The sequence below is a fragment of the Pinus tabuliformis genome, chromosome 1_2 (genome assembly GCF_031772625.1).
Source record: "Pinus tabuliformis cultivar Carrire ecotype Pingquan chromosome 1_2, CPIR1, whole genome shotgun sequence".
NCBI classification, from domain to species: domain Eukaryota; kingdom Viridiplantae; phylum Streptophyta; class Pinopsida; order Pinales; family Pinaceae; genus Pinus; species Pinus tabuliformis.
In genome coordinates this window covers 568,936,303-568,956,616 of record NC_142298.1, presented here as the reverse complement: position 1 = coordinate 568,956,616, position 20,314 = coordinate 568,936,303, and positions in this window count along the sequence as shown.

The window sequence follows — 20,314 nt, the reverse complement described above, 5'->3', positions numbered from 1 at the left end:
CACTATGTCACTTATTTTACTTCTTTCTATTTATAAGTTTAAATGTCGTGTCATGAAACAAATATTCTAGATGCCAATCTCCATATTTTTTTGAACCATAAACCAAATTAACATTAACTATTATGACCCTGCCATCATTTGTTTTGGAAGCAGTTTAACTATTCATGTTTTGGCTTTTTTGAAATCCATCCATATTTTTTTTTACCAAATTATGGTCTTGAGTGCAACCATCCATATATTTTTTTTACCAAATTATGGTATTGAATGCATAATGTATTTAGTGTCATGAAAAACTTTTGTAGCATTTATATGATGTAGATTTCATATCTCTAACTTATGATTCCAACTAATCCCTACAGACAGAATTGATTGGAAAATTTATACAGTAATTTTTTTTAGAAATTTAGACTATGGCCTTATTCTGACTTCTTTCCCTCCAAATTAGTTAGTTATTTGATTCTAAAATTATAAATTTCCTTTGATTACTCTAACAAAGCTCTAGCTAGTTATTTGATTCTAAAATTATAAATTTCCTTTGATTACTCTAACAAAGTTCTAGCCTTTGAGAGGGTGCATCTTTAATTGTACTTTTACCGTCCTCACCTATCAACCTATCATTCATTCTTGAATGACAATCATAATAGTGATAGGTAGAGTAAGAATTTCAAATCTGAAGCACTGTGAAATTTGAAGGTTTTTGCAACTCTAATGCGCAATTACTTTAACACAGAATGTTGATAAGCAAAAAAACAATTTGATTACATTTGATGATTAAATCACCCTATGATTGGACAATTTATATGTCAAATTCCATCCCTAATGGCAAGTTTAAAAAGTAGTTGGAGAAAGTACTCCATTCCGTAGCACCCTTTGATCTTAAATACATTTGCAGGATAGTCTCAACTTGATGTATTCTTTCTCAATTCATTAAATCTATAGCACGTTTGCAGTACTAATTACCATAGCTTTCTATGTGTTAAGGTTCCATCTAGATCTTATGATGAGTCAAATGCTTTATTAGTTGAGGCTGCAAGAGCAATCTCTCTCTCATGAATTTTGAAAAACTAGTATGTATAAGATCTTGTGAGTTCATTGTTAAATGTTGAGTTTTACATTTTCTCCTTTCTTTTTAATGTAGGGTTAATGAAAATGTTGCTACATAATTTTGGTTGTATATTGTACATGTGAACACCTTAGAAGAAGGTGCCCTAAATATGCCTTATTTGAAATGTTCTAGTTAAGTGAATACACTTAGGATAAGCATATAAATTTTTAAATAATTTTTATTAAATATAAATCTATAACTTCACATACATTAAACCTAATTTTTTTTTTTATTAAATCTAAATCTATAATTTCAAATACATAAAAACATTAAATTTTTTTCTCTTAAAATAGTTTTTCAAATAAACGGTTGCAAATAGAACTCGCCACTTCTCTAAATGCAATGAAGTAGTTCAACTCTAGTACACCTGTAATCTCTATGATATGAATTTCTATACCAAACTTTGATTGATCTATTTAGTAAAGTTATTGAGCTTTTGAGGTCTAAGATTTAAATGAATGAATAACTTATCAAGGATTATATGAAATCATATCTAACTACTCGTGTACGTTCATTACATCAAACTATTATATTAAAATATAATATAAAATATTTTTTATTAAATAAAATACAAAATATTTAAAATTTATATTTAAATATTTAATTAAAATAAATAATAACAATATAAATGTTAAGTTTAAGTAGCATAATTAGTTGAGAAAAGGTTTTGTTAGTAAAACAGTGCGTATTTAAATTTTACTAGACATTTCATGGACTGCTAAACACGTGTGCTTGGACGAGACATCTGACTTATAATAATAATAATAATAATAATAATAATAATAATAATAATAATAATAATAATAATAATAATAATAACAACCATGTAAATAAAATAAAATATTAATTAATATAATCATATAAATTAAATTATTGTTAAATCTCCATAGACATTAAAACACTTATCTTAATATGCTCATAAATTAAATGGCTTATCAATGCCACATTAAAACACTTATCTGATGATACATCCAAGATTTAAAAAATCATAAAAACTAGTCTAGCCATATAAACACTAATAGACTAGCCATATAAACACTAATAGACCTAGAAACTCTTGTTTCATGATTTTGATTTTTTTTAATTAAATATAGTGGGAACACCTATTTGATTTTTTTAACATAACTTAATTGTCAACAAATAGTGGGGACAACCATCACAAGTTCGTTACTATTATTTAAGTAAAAACTAAAACTAGGTCACCAGTAAAACTAAAACTAGGCCACCTAGAATTACCGTGTTGTTGTAGTTTGTAAAGGGGCAGGTTTTCATCATTACTATTATTTAAGTAAAAACGAAAACTAACCCACCTAGAATTATCCCGTTGTTGGTTTTTAGTAATTATTTAAGTAAAAACGAAAACTAAGCCACCTAGAATTATCCCGTTGTTGATTTTTAGTAAAGGGGCACGCTTTCACTCTTGTAAGATGCCTTTGGGTTTTGGGTAGTTAACCTGTCTCCTTACGTCCAACCAAGACGAGCTCTTAGCCAAGCAAAAATAATTTTAGGGCATTCTTTAGGTCTAATGCTTCATGACAAATTTCACATTGCTAAGATTAAAAAAAAAAAAAAATCATAAAAATTAACTAAATTAGAATTTTATTTCAATTTTTTATTTAGTATTATGATTAATTATGTCGATATGCATGTTTATTTTGGAATAGGGCTTCCAAAATTTAAATTAATTATCAATAATTATTAGATAGATAATAGGGATTTAACCTCCATGGAATATTCTAGAATATTCATCATAGTATACACAAATCAAAGATTGAGATTTATCTCTAACACAACCTCAATGACTGCCATTAAACTCCTTAACACCTTTTAATACAATTGAAACACATTCCAACTCAATAACACCTTTAAATGCAATGGGGTGGCCCATTATTTCTACTTGGAATTCCAGCTCATATAAAAATCCCAAACAAATCTTCCAATTCAAACATGAAGTTCTAGCTCACTCAGTTGAAGCAGAATTAATCACCAAACGAACGAATTACACCTTATTTGAATAGAATATAATAAAAACAATTTATATCTTGACATCACACATCAAGTCGTCCAAGTGAAGATTGGTCGAAGTTTCAATGCATCACACCAAAGGAAATACTCCAATATGCCTGACTCGCTAACTAAGATCAAGTATCGACTAACCAGACATTAGATTGGTTAAATGGGCCCACGCTAGGTCGGGACTGGAGGTACTCGAGAGCTTTTGATTTCAAACGAATAGCTTACGAGGGGCCCACTCCCAACCTCCTGACTACGTCCCCACCGACAATCAATTGGCAGACTTCGTGACCACTATTCATTCAATGGTTTTTAGTTCCCACCATTCATTCAATGGTTTATAATTTTTTTTTGGAATTGACCACTTACCACTCAACCCTTTCATTCGGTACCCTATCACATTACACCTTCATTTCCTATAAGTTTTTAGGACAAACTCTTATGCTTATTTCATTTTTAGGATTAGAATCACACAGAAATCGTCCTATTGAATTCTCAACACATCACCTAATTACCAATAGACTCAATATAATTTCTAGTGAGTTGAAATTATCTAATAAAACCACCTAACTAATCAATCGATTGTTACAATAAAACCATTATATTATTGGAATTCTCAACTTATTGTTAAGTCTGACTTGAATACTTCATTTACACTTGCAACTTGGGAAAATGCAAGCACACAAAGACACAATCATATATATTTAACATAAAGTATTTACAAACAATTAATACAAATCTTCTTCTCGAGCACTCTAAACTATCTTCATACTACCTTCCTCGACCATCTTTTCATACTCTTCTCCCCTCTCTACATGATGCTTACAAAGATGAAAATATCTTAACATAACTAAACAAATAAGACATCTATCCCTCAACTCAAAACTACCGAATATCTCAAGCTGACATTTAGCGTCATTACAAAGGCCCATTTGGCCATAGAATCCTAGCTCGTCAAAACAACTTAACAACCCAAATAGTCCATATTCCTTTTGGGCCTAGACACATGCAATTACATAAAAAATTCCTAATTTTTTAATACAAATTTACATTGGAGAAAATTTCTCCCTTTTGGATCTCATCACCCCTTTGGGCCTAGGAAAATAGATCACCCAAGGTTGATTCTCTTGCATCATACTCCCCTGTTGGAGAAAAGATATGACCTCCTGGTCATATGTCTCTAAGTTTTTTACCTCCTGGGTCCCATACTTGAGACCGTTGCTTCCCCCTTGTCTAATTGTGTTTTTGCTCCATGGTTGACCTCAACTTTCCAGGATCCCATACAAAATGTTGTCATGATTTATTGGTCACTCTGCCCCATTGTTTTATTGTTGCTGGTAGTTTTCCAAGCTTCCAAACTTTATGTTGTAGCATTGCATTGGCCTTGTTGATGTAAGCTTGTGCAATCAATCGTATGTGGTTGCTAAGTGCCCTCCTCTTCTTACTATATCTCCTCTTGGGCATCCCTCCCATTAGTAGCCACAATCAATAAATCTTGTTGTCTAGCTCTGCACTTAGTTGAATTTTTTTGTTTCCATCCCTTATGTCATATGTGGGAAATGTCTTATTCTTTTCATCATCTTCTCTCCCTAAATGAAACATAATTTGATTTTCAGGAGACATTTTTGTCATTATCTCAGCTCCATCGATGTCTTTTCCCTGGCTATAAATATGAGCCAATTTTCTCTTTCTCATTAGTCCTCGCAATCTTGCCCCAGTGATTTCATTATTGGTTTGTGTATGAATTTCTCCTTGGTTCTTTCTATGAGAGAGTGTGATCTCATTGTCTCTCTTGATAGATTTCAATATCTTCCCTCCTCCACTATTCTAGGAGAGCACTCCTCCATCTCCCTCTATTATTATGACAACTATAAGTGGTTGTCATTCCGCGTCACTCTTGGAACCTGCATCCACACAAAATTCATGAGATTCTCAGATAATCTCTCTTTTCCCTCTTCTTTGAGGATGTCTTCCTTTGGTTCACAAGCATGAGCTATTCTAATATTAAGTTAGTTACTCTGAGCTCTTCCTCTTGTAATGAAGAATTCAACAGGTGCTTCATATTTTCCCCTAGATTCTTAGGTATTTTCTTCTTGAAACTCTTCCTTTTAACAAGAAATCTATGCTTTTAGTCTTCCCGCACCTTCCCTTGTAGCATCATATTTATCTCCATGAGTCTTGCTTTCAATTCAACCATCTTTCTTTCAAACTCTGCTTGGCTTGACTTCCTTCTTCTAGTGCCTCCTACTTTGACATTCTTCTTATGACTTCCTTTCTTAACATCTTCCTCCTTGTTCTTGTGGCTTCTCCTAGAACCCTTCATAGGACCATGAATGACCAACTTCTTGAATTCCTCCTTGCTCCCTTGTGAGTGTAACAAGGCCTACCTCACTTGTTACTTGAACACCTCACCTCAACCTATCTATTGGTGTTCCTCTGGTTCCCTCCTCTAGAACCCTCTTGAGCACTCCTTACTCCTCTCTAGTCATTGCACCCTGCACACTTCTTGAGAACACCTCTCATCTCGTTCTCCTTGAAGGTTTCCTTTGTCTCTTTCACTCTCCAACTGCAATTGGGTTTCTTCTTCTACGATATCCTTTCTCATTGCAAGGGTTCTCTAATACTTCCTTTGAGAACTTGACTGGTTCTCTACAACTATTTATGGATATAGCTGATGAGCCCCAACTTTTGGTAACAATTTGGGCTCATTTGGCCTACTTACCTTGCTCAACCCTTCATCTTTTATCACTTATGCATTCATTTCTTGGTATATTTGTGTTATTTGTAGGAAGAAGGGCAGGCATTATATCTATGTGGCTAATACATGATGATTTCAGGTTTTTTGGCATTAAAGGGAGCAAAGACCACGCAGAAGGAGACAAGGAGACAGCAAAGGTGGCATCGCAGGTTTATAGGGAGGTTGTCTACAGCCTTAAATAACCTCCCTCGTGATCTCCACCCTAACTCCGAGCTCCAACAGCTCTCCCCACCGAGCTTAAAGGCAGCCAACGGATTCTACAGGAACAACAGTCTACAGCAGTTTACTTTTAGTTGGACAGCCGAGCTCCATTAGTTGAGGAAGCCAACTTGATCCTCATCATGTATAAATATTAAGGTCGTGGCCTTTGATAGGAGCTTTTTGAACTTTTGAACTACTGTTGCAATTTCTAAGCACGAGCTACAGCTCGGTTTTTGCTCTTTGTAAGCCAGTTTTGGCATGTCATTAGACTCATGATTATTCAATAAAGACAGGCAGCTTTTGATTCAATTCTGAGTTTTTAAGGGAGCTATAGCTCTCAGGTTAGGGCCCAACCTGAGAGCAATAGACCTCCTCTTCCTTGTATTGTTACTTGTCTTTCCTTTCAGCACTTTATTCCTCTGTTTTGCATTTAGAAATTACAGTCTGCTGATTTGATTTCTTTTATGTGATTGAGTAGGATTAGTTTACGGTTCAAGTGCTTTTGGTTGCTTAGATTAGAGTAGAAGGATCAGCATTCACTAGAGCTCCAAGAAAAGGTTGACAGTGCACCCACTGCCATCTCTGTTTAGAGATTGGGGGTGAGGACCGTACCAACCACCAAAAACGCAGTCCTATACTTTCATTCACGCTGCAACACAGTCATTTCAATTGTAGATCCATCCATGCATTCTGATCTTGAGCAGTACTCCTTCATTCCAACTCCATGCACGATTTTTCTCTGAAGTTTACATTGTTGTTCGTTGATTTAATAGCACAGTTAGGATAGGTTGATGAATTCTCGGTTTTGTGCAGATTTGTTTCCTTTACACTGCGTTGCATACCTCCGTTATCTTCTTCTTCTTCTCAACCGCACCTAAAGCCACCTACCCAACCTCTGTTCAGCTCGTTTGCCTTCCAACACTTCTACTGTTCACGTAGCTCCATCTTTTTGGACTATTCATTGCTTCCACCCTTCTATCCACCAACCAACTCTACCCATTCTTTCCTCATCTCATATCTCTGTCCCTGAGCCATCATAAGCTTCCTTTCCATTCTACCTATCCCTCCATACAACTCCTCCACTCCTCCATCACCCAAAACTCCAACCACAGACCATCCTGTAGAAGTTAGCAGACTTCCTGTAGAAATCCCACGCTTCCTGTAGGATCCCCTGCAGACATCCTGTAGAAACCTGTAACCTCGGTTGCCGAGCACCTGAACGTTGTGGACTTCTATGGAATGATGCTTTGGATCCTCTGGAACCTCTCCTAGTCCTCCTGACCTTTCCCAAGCTTTCTTTCCTTCGAACTACCCCTGCACAGTCAAACCCTAATAAGAAACAAAATCGTAATAACTCCAACCACTTAAGCAAAAATACAAAAACAATGTTCTTTTCAGTAGAAGTAGCTTAAATCCATGCATCTCATATCACTAGAAGTAATGGCATCATTTCTAGAAGTTTGCACTCCCACCATTGCATCATAGAGATTAGACTAGTCAGATTAGGGTTTACTAGGGTTTCCCTGTTTTGTTGGCTTTCAGTTCATTATTGCAAAGTAGGTTAATTTCCTTTGAGATAGCCTTCGTCCATCATTTAGAAAGCTTCTTCTGAGACATATAGAAGTTGGCTTGAGCCCTAGCGGACTTGTGCCAGCTGACCAAGTGACAGTTGCGACAAGAGCTAGTACTTGTGCATACAGCACCGTCGCTTCCAAGTTTGTTACGAACTACCGGGTTGATAAAATTAGAGATAGGAAGCTCCAGGAGTTGTAGCATTATTGCTACAATACTGGAGCCCACCACCTTTTTTGGCGCCGTTTTCGGGGAAGCGTCAGAGTATTAGTAATTGTTGCTTTTCTTCTATTTTCTTACTCTTGCCTTCTGCTCAGTAGTTTATTTCATTTCCATTCTGCAAAAGTAGCATAGACATTTCCTGCTTTCATAGATTAGCATTTCCTGCTTTCATAGATTAGCATTTCCTTCTTTCATAGATTAGCATTTCAATTCTGTCATTTCATTTCTGCAAGCGTAGATTAGTGTTTCAATTCTGCAAGCGTAGACTAGCATTTCCATTCCTGCAATTTCATTTGAGCAAAGTAGATTAGTTCTTTCCTGCTTTCAGTTTAATTCTGCATCTTTATAGTTAGTTGTAGATCAATCTGTTTCAGTTTTGCAGGTACCACAGAAAAAACAAAAGCAATCAAAAAAGTCTTTCCATTTCATGCCTCGTAGGAATCGAGATAGAACAGGCAAATTCTTACCCAACACCCCCACCACATCACTGAGTCACCCTTCTCTCTTCTTCGGTGACAGTGATCCAGAAGAACCTATAGGTGAACCTCCTGAGATATACGAAGATCCTATAGCAGAAGAAGAATTAGAGACCATCCCATCTGAAGCTATGGCTGACAATAGAAGAGAAGATGAGAGAATAGAAGGTGCCTTCCCCATCCGAGAGACCAATGGAGAGATGAAAATGAAGAACATTAGCCCCTCCGCTTTACCTCACTTCCATGGACTGACTACTGAAGATCCTGATACCTTCCTGTTTGAGTTTGCTGTCCTTTGTAGAACCTATGACTATACTGAAGATGAGCAGAAGCTGAAACTCTTCCCTTCAACTCTTAAGGATGCAGCATTATGCTGGTTCATGGGCTTACCTGGGAATAGTATCACCACTTGGGCTCAGATGCAGCAAGCTTTCAATACCAAGTACAGGGATTACTGTAGGTCCAAGGAAACCAAGGGAGAAATCTTTCGGATGACCATGGGAAATGATGAGTCCTTAGAGGATTATGAGGAGAGGTTCCAACTTAGTTATAAGCGGGCTAGGTGCACACTTGACCCTGAATCCCTCAAGTTGGTCCTGCTCCGAGGATTCCCTGAAGACCTCTTAGATACCCTTCACATGTTAGCTGGGGGGGACATTTACCAACTGCCTTATGAGGACATCAAGACTGTGTTTAGAAACCACTCCAGGGCAGCTCGGAAACGAGGTAGAGGAAACCTCCTCTCAACTGGTGTCCCTTTCTCCAAACATGAGTTTGCAAATCAATTGGAAGATCTTAAGAGTGAGGTGAGACAGACCATTGCCATGCAGCTGGACACATTCAGGATCCAGCAGAAGAAGGAAGAAGCTGAGAGAGCCTTGGCTATCTTCTGCCCTAGATGTACCAGGAGACACCCTAAGAACGAATGTCCATTGCATTCGGTTGAAGTGTGTTTCGTTTGTGAGGAGGGCCATCCCACATACCAATGTCCAACCTTACCTGGATTTAAAGCCATGTACCAAGGGACAGAAGCTCCCACTGAACCTCTCTATTACCTCAACCAAAGGAGGCCACAAGGACCTAGACCTTACCAGCAGGGGATGCAAGGGGCACCTCAAGCTTATTACAGCCCCAACCAATCGACTCCTATGCCTTCCTGGGGTCCCCCTGCTCATCCTTCTTGGTCTATGCCTCCTCCATGGTCTTATCCACCTCAGTACCCTACTCAAGCCACTACTCATTCTTATCACTCACAGGCCCAGCCACAGCCTCAGTGGAATGCACCTCAGTCGGGGTGGAGGCCCCAATACAACACTCCTCCTGCCATTTTGCCTCCACCACCAGTTCAACCTCAACCCTTACCTCCTGCTCCTCCAAGGCAACCTCAAATACCTGCTCAACCGAACCCGAACCCCAACAATAGACAGGCCCAGCAGGTATACACTGGGGAGACATCATGCCCTACTTATGCTGTGGAGATCCAGGAGATCAATCTTCGATCTGGCAAGACTCTTCCAGATCGCCAACCTCCTCCCCCAGAGGATGAGGAAGATAAACAGGAAAGTGAACCAAAGGCTATTCCACCCTTTCCTGAGAGACTAACAGCCACCACACAACCCAACCCAGAGGAGGATGAGCTCCTGGGTGAGCTCAAGCAGTTGTGTGTGAAAATACCACTTCTCCAAGCCATCAAGGATGTGCCTATATACAACAAACTGGTTAAGGAAAAGTGTTTTAAACACCTAGGCATGCGAAAGAGAGATGCTTCAACCATCAATGTCTTAGGACAACTGTCTGACCTTATGTTAGGACAAGTCATCTGCCCAAAGTATCTAGATCCTGGGAGTCCTGTAGTAGATGTCCACATCAATGGCATCATCATACCTCACACTTTGATTGATTTGGGTGCCGCCATTAATGTGATGACCAGGGATACCATGCTCAAACTCAATCTTCAGGGTTCCTTGAGGAAGACCTCGACAGTTCTGCAACTTGCAGATCGCTCCACTGTGACTCCCGAAGGGATTGTGGAGGATGTCTTGGTCTCTGTCGACTCTTGGGAATACCCTGCAGATTTCTTGGTTCTGCAACCCAAGGCAAAGCTTACTGGATATCCTCTTATTTTGGGAAGGCCTTGGTTAGCCACTGCAGATGCTTACATAAGTTGTCGTGCAGGAAATATGACCATCAAAAATGGGCCTATGTCCAAGCAGCTAGTCCTATACCCTCCTGCCCAACCTTCCTTAGAGCATGACTTACCACTTTGGTTGGAGGAAGGAGAAGAGGATGAAGTGTACTCAGCACCTTTGTGCACCCTAGATACCACTAGAAGAGACCCCCCAACCGAGGATGACTTGATTGAGACCTTGATCCAGAATCCACCTTCCAGTGCACTATCCTTAGAAAAATTGGTGGAGGATGCCCAAGCCAGCACCTTAGTGGATCTTTGTACGACCAACCCTGTCACTCCCAGAGTCAAGAATGTGGAGTTCGGCCCTGAGAGAACGTTAAAGGTCAGCTCCTCCCTATCTCCTTCCCAGGAAAAGGAGCTGTGTAGCCTGTTGGCCAGTCACCTAGATGCTTTCGCTTGGAGCTATAAGGAGATGAAAGGAGTCCATCCCTCGGTCTGTACCCATCACATATACATCAAAGAGGGTTGTAAACCGGTTAGGCAACCTCAAAGGAGAATGAATCCAGCCCTTAAGGACATTGTCAAGGAAGAATTGCAAAAACTGTTGGATGCCGGATTCATTTACCCCATCTCAGATAGTGAATGGGTGTCCCCTCTGGTGTTGGTTCCCAAGAAGAATGGGAAATGGAGAATCTGTGTGGACTACCGAGAACTGAACAAAGCTACCAAGAAAGACCATTTCCCTCTACCTTTCATAGATCAAGTGTTGGATGGACTGGCAAGAAAGAAGTTCTTCTCTTTCCTGGATGGGTTTAGCGGGTACAACCAGATCCAAATCAGCCCGGAAGACCAAGATAAGACCACCTTCACTTGTCCTTGGGGTACCTTTGCCTACCGAGTTCTTCCCTTTGGGCTATGCAATGCTCCTGCTACCTTCCAGAGAGCTGTCTTGAGCATCTTCTCGAAGCTGGTCCATGATGCAGTGGAAATCTATATGGATGACTTCACTCCTTATGGGGCCAATTTCCAGGAAGCATTGTCCAATCTGGGAAAAGTCCTAACTAAATGCATTGAGATGAACCTGTCCCTTAGTCCTGAAAAATGTGAATTCCTGATGACTGAAGGGACCGTGCTAGGCCATACCATTTCTTGCCAAGGGTTACAGGTGGATCCTAACAAAATTGCTCTCATCAAGAAGGTTCCACCTCCTCAAAAGGTAAGGGATGTTCGGAGCTTCTTAAGATTAGCAGGGTATTACAGGAGATTCATTAAGGACTTCAACAAGCTAGCCTCGCCATTGTTTGGCCTGTTGGCAAAAGATGTGGAGTTTAAGTGGACTGATGATTGTCAGAGGGCTTTGAATGAATTAAAGGACAAGTTGGTGTCAGCCCCAATCCTGAGAGGTCCAAACTGGGCCCTACCTTTCCACATCCACACTAATGCCTCAAACAAAGCCATAGGTGCAACTTTAGGACAAGTTGAACAAAAACTTCCATATGCCATTTACTTTGTTAGTAAAAACTTGTCCAAAGCTGAGCTGAATTACACTGTAACTGAGAAAGAGTTTTTGGCTGTGGTCCATGCACTGAACAAGTTCCGACATTATATCACTGGCTACCAAACATTTGTACATACAGACCATGCTACAATTAGATATTTAATGAATAAACCAGATGTGAATGCTCGTATTATTAGATGGTTACTTTTGTTGCAGCAGTTTAATTTGACCATTGTTGACAAACCAGGTAAAGAAAATGTTGTTGCTGACTTTTTATCTAGATTGGATTTGTCTGCAGATGAGGATGGAACAGTGGATGACCAGATGCCTGATGAACATCTGTTTGCTATCTCAGCACTCTCTCCATGGTTTGCTGATATAGCAAACTACCTTGTTTCAGCACAGTTCCCTCCGCACCTATCTTCAAGAGAGAAGAGCAGAATCATCAGAAAAAGTGCCTCATTTACTTGGATCGGGGGCAATCTGTTCAAGCTTGGCCCCGATCAGATCTTAAGGCGTTGTGTAAGGGAGGAGGAATTCCTTGATATCCTCCTCACCTGTCATGATGGGCCTTGTGGAGGACATTTTGCAGCAAAGAGAACTGCCTTCAAGATCCTGCAGGCAGGCTACTATTGGCCCACACTTCATCAAGATGTCAGAAGATATATCAGCCAATGTGACCAATGCCAAAGAATGGGGAAACCGACTCAAAGGGATGAGATGCCTCTCCAACCTCAAGTGACTCTTGAGCCATTTGAGAAGTGGGGCATGGACTTTGTGGGTCCAATCAACCCTCCTTCGAGGCAAAGGTCTTACATCATTGTGTGTACTGACTACCTGACAAAGTGGGCAGAGACTAAAGCAATCAAAGCAGCAACAGAAGAAAAGGTGGCCGAGTTCTTAAGAGAAAACATCTTCTACAAGTTTGGCTACCCAAGAGAGCTAGTCACCGATCAAGGGAGCCAGTTCACATCCAACCTGGTTGAAGACTTACTAGCTCACCACAAGATCAAGCATAGGACTTCCACCCCCTATCACCCTCAAGCAAATGGGCAGGTGGAAGTCACCAATAGAGCATTAGAAGGGATCTTGACTAAGGTGGTGAGCAGCAGCAGAAAGGACTGGGCAGATCGCCTGGTTGAGGCCACATGGGCTTACAACACCACCTGGAAGACCACCACCGGCTTCACACCTTATGAGCTGGTCTATGGGAAGAAAGCTTTGCTGTCCATTGAATTTGAATACAACACTTTGAGGATGGCAGCTCAGCTAGATCTAGATCTCAGCCATGCACAACAAGAAAGGTTATTGCAGCTGAATGGACTGGATGAGCACCGAATGCAGGCCCTCCTTCACTCGGAAGTGGTTCAACTTCAGAGAAAGGTGTGGCATGACCAACATCTCCATGACAAGCAATTTCAGCCGGGAGATTGGGCTTTGTTGTATGACTCCAGATACAAAGATTTCAAGGGAAAGCTGAGAACCAGATGGCTAGGACCATATGCAGTGGAAAAAGGTCATGACAATGGATCTGTTCTTATTCGGACCATTGATGAGGAAGCCATCCCCATGCTTGTCAATGGGCATCGATTGAAGATCTACAGGAAGCCTCTCTCAAGACAAGAGTTCATCAAAACTATGGAGAAATCAGTATTGGTCATAGAGAAGGGTTCTGCCCCTCCTTTGGGCATACCCTGAAAGATCTAAAATAATAATAATAATAATAATAAAGATCCTTGGGTGAAAACCTTTCTAAGGCGCCCAAGGCAGGTGGTAGGGGTGAAAACCTCATTGAGGCGCCCCTATTGTCTTTCAAAAAAAAAAAGAGAAAAAAAAGAAAGAGATTTGAAAAAAGATCCTTGAGTGAAAACCTCTCTGAGGCGCTTAAGGCAGATGGCAAGGGTGAAAACCTCATTGAGGAGCCCCTGTTATCTTTCAAAAAAGAAAAAAAAAAAAAAAAAAAAAAAAAAAACACAAGGTCAGCAAATTCATAATGTAAAATTGCATGCAAGTTGCAGGTGTTCTATGGAGGAGAGGGAGCCTCTCAACTCAAAGCTCAGGATCCTTATCATGCAGCCAGGAGACCTCACCAACACCTCCTCCAAGAATACTCATTTTCTCCAAGGTATGTGCAATTTTATTACGGCTTGAGTCTTCTACAAGAAGACGCAGATTTTCTACAGGAAGGTGCAGACTCTCTACAGGAAACGCAACCCTTCTACAGGAAGCTCTGTATTTCTACAGGAAACTTCCTGTAGAAGTTCAGAACGGCCCAGAATCCATTTCGTGAGGAGATCTAACGACTAAGGAGCGGTTTGGATGCATGCAAGCTATTGTTATCTCCCTTGCACATTGTTGTCACCTCGTCCTGCCATCCTTGTCGACATGCAACGAAGTTACCTGCACCAGCAAAGCAGATCAATGAGTTATCAAGAAAAAGCAATTTTTAAATGAAAAAAACACTGAGATCTCATACCATATCCATCTCAGTCATCCAGAAGGCCTGGGAGCATGATCGGGAGGCCAGATCCTTCGTCGTGCAAGCATGCACCCAAGGAGGAAGAACTGTTACAAGACATTCCGCGGGAGTCCTGTAACAGTTAAGCCCGCTAGAGTGTATACTATCCACAGCACTGGCCATATGCAAGGAACGCGGACGCATGCAGCCAAGCATCAACTCCATCATCGGCAGCCTGTAAATGTGAACCTCCGAGCCTGTGCAAATTCACCAGCAGCAGATAGATCCATTCATCATCGTCCGAAACTCGAAAAATTGTGTTGCAGCTGTGCAGGTAAGTGTCTCGACCCTTTCTTCTGTCAGATCGCATGAATTTTACTTTGAATTGTTTGCAAAGTGTAAAGTGAATGGGTTGAGCAGCTGTATGGCCAGTTGATTGGCCACGTCGACCGGTTAATGGTCCAGTCAGATGTTTGGGTGGCGGCCGTGACAAAAGGAATGATCAGCACACACGTGAGAACAATCCCCGTCGGAAAAAACGGATTTAGCAGAAGAAACGGCGGCGGATCTGCTGGAGGGATGATGCGGTAGTAAGTGAACGCGCAGTCAAATGATGGAACGACGTCATCCAACGGTCCGGCGGGGACAGCTCACCCCCGCGCCACGGATTCCGCCGATTCAAAGAATCAAATCTAATCGGCTAGATTGGCCGCATGCATTTATCATTTGCCGTTTGAACCTCGAGTGAACATTCGGATCCCTCTGCAGTTCGAAACTCCGAGCCTTTGGCTATCAGAACGGCTGAGAAGCACCACCGAGAGCGCAGACCAACTGCAGTCTTCCCAGGAATCACGCGCTGCTCCTACAGGAAAGCTGTTTTCTACAGGAAGGCGGGTTCCTCACGTAAAAAGGTGGCAGATAAAAAGGTAACCCTGAACTCTCCATGCAATTGGTTTTTAAAGGTGGCAGGATCGTCGTCTACAGTCTGGTTGTAGGAAATGGTTGAAATTGTTGTCTGCTGTGCATAGACTGTCATTTTACAGGATGTCAGTGAATTAAACTGTGTTAAGGTCCTCAGGGATAAGTTTTGTGGATTATTTGCACAACAAAAGCGTAATTTTACGCTCTGGCTCAGTAAGCTAAACTTCTTCCGCATTCGCCACCTCTAGCAACAGTTTTTATCATGCCGTGTGGGTTTATTAGACGGGAACCCACTGATTCATCAAAATTAAGAGAAAACCAGGAGGTGGTGGAGCTCTTCACACGGGCACAATGGATATCCTTTTGTGACAAGTTGCAGGGTTATGACGACGAAGTGGCAGAAGAATTTTTACAAGCTTTGAGGCCGAAATCTAAGACAGTGGCCACCGTGAACTTCAGGGGCCTAAGCCTCAAGCTCACCCCGCAATATATCAGTCGAATTACTAAACTTCCGATGGGTTTGCCATGGGATAAGGAAGAAAGGAAGTTGAGCCAACAGGCAAAGAAAGAATTCTTTCCACCTGAGGAGGAATTCACGGAGGACAAAAATGGGGTGCGAAGAACCAGCTTGCTGCCACCATGGAATGAAGTTAGCCTGCAAATCATGAAGTATATAACCTGTGAAGGCCGTTTTAGCATCATGTACGGGTATCACTTTAGGTTGCTCACTGAATTGAGACACCAGATTGATCTTCCTGTAGAAAATAAACTGAGCATTCTTTATTTCCTGCTACAGTCTCTAATTGAGTGTGCCACAAAGTTAAAAGAAGGCATACCAGATCAGGTAGCCCACCATGGATTGATCAAACTTCTTGTGGAGGATGTGCTTCATTCATATAAGATTCCCCTCTCATGGGAAGCATTCAGAAATTTGACAAGAGATGGAGACATAAGGATGTTGACTGAAGAAAATGGTTCCTCCAGTAGTGAGGAAACAGAAGCAGTGGCCGCGGGAAAGAAAGAAACAGGCCAGAAGACCCCGACCACAGTGCAGAAGAAAGAACCAAGGAGGAAGCACGAGAAAAAGGATGCTGAGGAAAAAGGTGACACACCCATCTTGTCAGCAAGAGAGAAAAGGTTGCAGAGCAGAACGGACAAAGCTGAGAAGGTCCACATCAGTACAAGTACCTCGTCAGCACCCGCAACCAAATCAAAAAGCAAAACCCATGCAGCAAAGCAAGCCAAGGTGGTGACACCTGTGTCTACAGGAAAGCAGAAACAGGCTTCTACAGGAAGCCCGGAAATTATTGGAAAAGGGTCTTCTACAGGAAGCCCGAAAATTACCAAAACAGGGGCTTCTATAGGAAGCCCGAAATTGGCTAAAACAGGGTCTTCTACAGGAAGCCTTGAAAAGGTGAAAGCCAAGGAGAAGAAGGCTGATATTCGTGAGAGGGAGGCAGCAGCTGTACTAGCTGGCCTCAGCACGCCACCTAAGCCAAAAGAAAAGAGAAAGAGGGAGACCCCTCTATACTCTGAAGTTCGAAGAAGTTCGAGAATAAAGATGGGTAAGCCACAGCCCCCATCCAGTAGCCAAGTCACTACAGGGGATGCCCCTACTTCACCTAGTGAGAGGTCCCCCTCAAAGATATCGGTCACCTACGAGAAGGGGAGCCCAAAAGCAACTACTTGGAAAAGAAGGATAGACCAATCGGCTTCAAAAGCCCGGCTCACGGTCAAGGAAACAAAGAAGAGGGAAGGAGTGGCACCCTCATCGCCACCAAGGGCAGAACAGGCAGAGCCACCAAGAGTAGGAAAGAAAGAGCGTATTCCGAAGCCTAGTTCTCGGCCAAGGACAAGGAGCTGGGGCAAAATTGCTCAAGGATGAGCAAATATTTTAGCTGGGGGGTGATGATGAGCCCCAATTTTTGGTAACAATTTGGGCTCATTTGGCCTACTTACTTTGCTCAACCCTTCATCTTTTATCACTTATGCATTCATTTCTTGGTATATTCGTGTTATTTGTAGGAAGAAGGGCAGGCATTATATCTATGTGGCTAATACATGATGATTTCAGGTTTTTTGGCATTAAAGGGAGCAAAGACCACGCAGAAGGAGACAAGGAGACAACAAAGGTGGCATCGCAGGTTTATAGGGAGGTTGTCTACAGCCTTAAATAACCTCCCTCGTGATCTCCACCCTAACTCCAAGCTCCAACAGCTCTCCCCACCGAGCTTAAAGGCAGCCAACGGATTCTACAGGAACAGCAGTCTACAGCAGTTTACTTTTAGTTGGACAGCCGAGCTCCATTAATTGAGGAAGCCAACTTGATCCTCATCATGTATAAATATTAAGGCCGTGGCCTTTGATAGGAGCTTTTTGAACTTTTGAACTACTGTTGCAATTTCTAAGCACGAGCTACAGCTCGGTTTTTGCTCTTTGTAAGCCAGTTTTGGCATGTGATTAGACTCATGATTATTCAATAAAGACAGGCAGCTTTTGATTCAATTATGAGTTTTTAAGGGAGCTATAGCTCTCAGGTTAGGGCCCAACCTAAGAGCAATAGACCTCCTCTTCCTTGTATTGTTACTTGTCTTTCCTTTCAGCACTTTATTCCTCTGTTTTGCATTTAGAAATTACAGTCTGCTGATTTGATTTCTTTTATGTGATTGAGTAGGATTAGTTTACGGTTCAAGTGCTTTTGGTTGCTTAGATTATAGTAGAAGGATCAGCATTCACTAGAGCTCCAAGAAAAGGTTGACAGTGCACCCACTGCCATCTCTGTTTAGAGATTGGGGGTGAGGACCGTACCAACCACCAAAAACGCAGTCCTATACTTTCATTCACGCTGCAACACAGTCATTTCAATTGTAGATCCATCCATGCATTATGATCTTGAGCAATACTCCTTCATTCCAACTCCATGCACGATTTTTCTCTGAAGTTTACATTGTTGTTCGTTGATTTAATAGCACAGTTAGGATAGGTTGATGAATTCTCGGTTTTGTGCAGATTTGTTTCCTTTACACTGCGTTGCATACCTCCGTTATCTTCTTCTTCTTCTCAACCGCACCTAAAGCCACCTACCCAACCTCTGTTCAGCTCGTTTGCCTTCCAACACTTCTATTGTTCACGTAGCTCCATCTTTTTGGACTATTCATTGCTTCCACCCTTCTATCCACCAACCAACTCTACCCATTCTTTCCTCATCTCATATCTCTGTCCCTGAGCCATCATAAGCTTCCTTTCCATTCTACCTATCCCTCCATACAACTCCTCCACTCCTCCATCACCCAAAACTCCAACCACAGACCATCCTGTAGAAGTTAGCAGACTTCCTGTAGAAATCCCAAGCTTCCTGTAGGATCCCCTGCAGACATCCTGTAGAAACCTGTAACCTCGGTTGCCGAGCACCTGAACGTTGTGGACTTCTATGGAATGATGTTTTGGATCCTCTGGAACCTCTCCTAGTCCTCCTGACCTTTCCCAAGCTTTCTTTCCTTCGAACTACCCCTGCACAGTCAAACCCTAATAAGAAACAAAATCGTAATAACTCCAACCACTTAAGCAAAAATACAAAAACAATGTTCTTTTCAGTAGAAGTAGCTTAAATCCATGCATCTCATATCACTAGAAGTAATGGCATCATTTCTAGAAGTTTGCACTCCCACCATTGCATCATAGAGATTAGACTAGTCAGATTAGGGTTTACTAGGGTTTCCCTGTTTTGTTGGCTTTCAGTTCATTATTGCAAAGTAGGTTAATTTCCTTTGAGATAGCCTTCGTCCATCATTTAGAAAGCTTCTTCTGAGACATATAGAAGTTGGCTTGAGCCCTAGCGGACTTGTGCCAGCTGACCAAGTGACAGCTGCGACAAGAGCTAGTACTTGTGCATACAGCACCGTCGCTTCCAAGTTTGTTACGAACTACCAGGTTGATAAAATTAGAGATAGGAAGCTCCAGGAGTTGTAGCATTATTGCTACAATAATGGAGCCCACCAATAGATATGCCATCCACCTCTACTACCTACAATGATTAGCTCACTTGATAAAATTGAATAAACGAAATGACCAATTACCTGCCAGGGTTTCTCCATTAGCTGAGATCTCAATATCTCCTCCATATCTACACTTGACTGGGGTTTCTTCCTCCTCTTCTAGCTCCTCTTCTTGCTGGAAATTCTTTTCTCGGTGTTGTTCGAAACTTCTGTGCCCTAACCTTTCTTTGAGCATTTCTCTCTATTTCTTAACTCGTTTCAATTTCAATATCTAGCTGAAGCCTTATTTCTTGGCAATCTTTCCTTCTCTAAGGTTCCTAAATCTTCTTCATATTCTTATATGCTATGTTCTTTCCTCCACGAACAATCCTTTCATCCCCATGTCTCTTCTTGAGCAACCCTTCTAATATTCTTGGTTGTGCAACTTCCAACAATCTCCCTATTTTCTTTACCCAAAGATCTCTTGAGATTTGATACCACTTTGACATAGCCTTAATGACTATCATTAGATTCTTTCACACCTTTTGACGTAGATGGGATGTGTTTTGAGCCTAATGACAGCTTCTGATACAATGGAGGTGGAAATTTCCTTCTGCTTCCGAATCCCGACTCATACAAAATCCCAAACAAAATCTCTAATTCAAACCTGAAGTTCTAGCTCACTATGGAAGAAGCGGAGTTAATCGTTAAAAAAATAAATTACACCTTCACAGTGGAAAACATTACTCGAATAAAATATAATAAAAAGATTTTAAACCTTGACATCGCATGACAAGTTGGCCAAGTTAATATTGTTCAGAGTTTTAATATGTCACGCCAAAGGAAATACTCCAATATTCCCAATTCGCCCACTAAGATTATCCTGACTAACCTGACCTTGGCTTGGTTGAATGGGCCCATCTTTAGGCGAGGACTCAAGGTACTCGAGCACTTTTGATTTTGAATGAATAGGCTACGAGGAGTC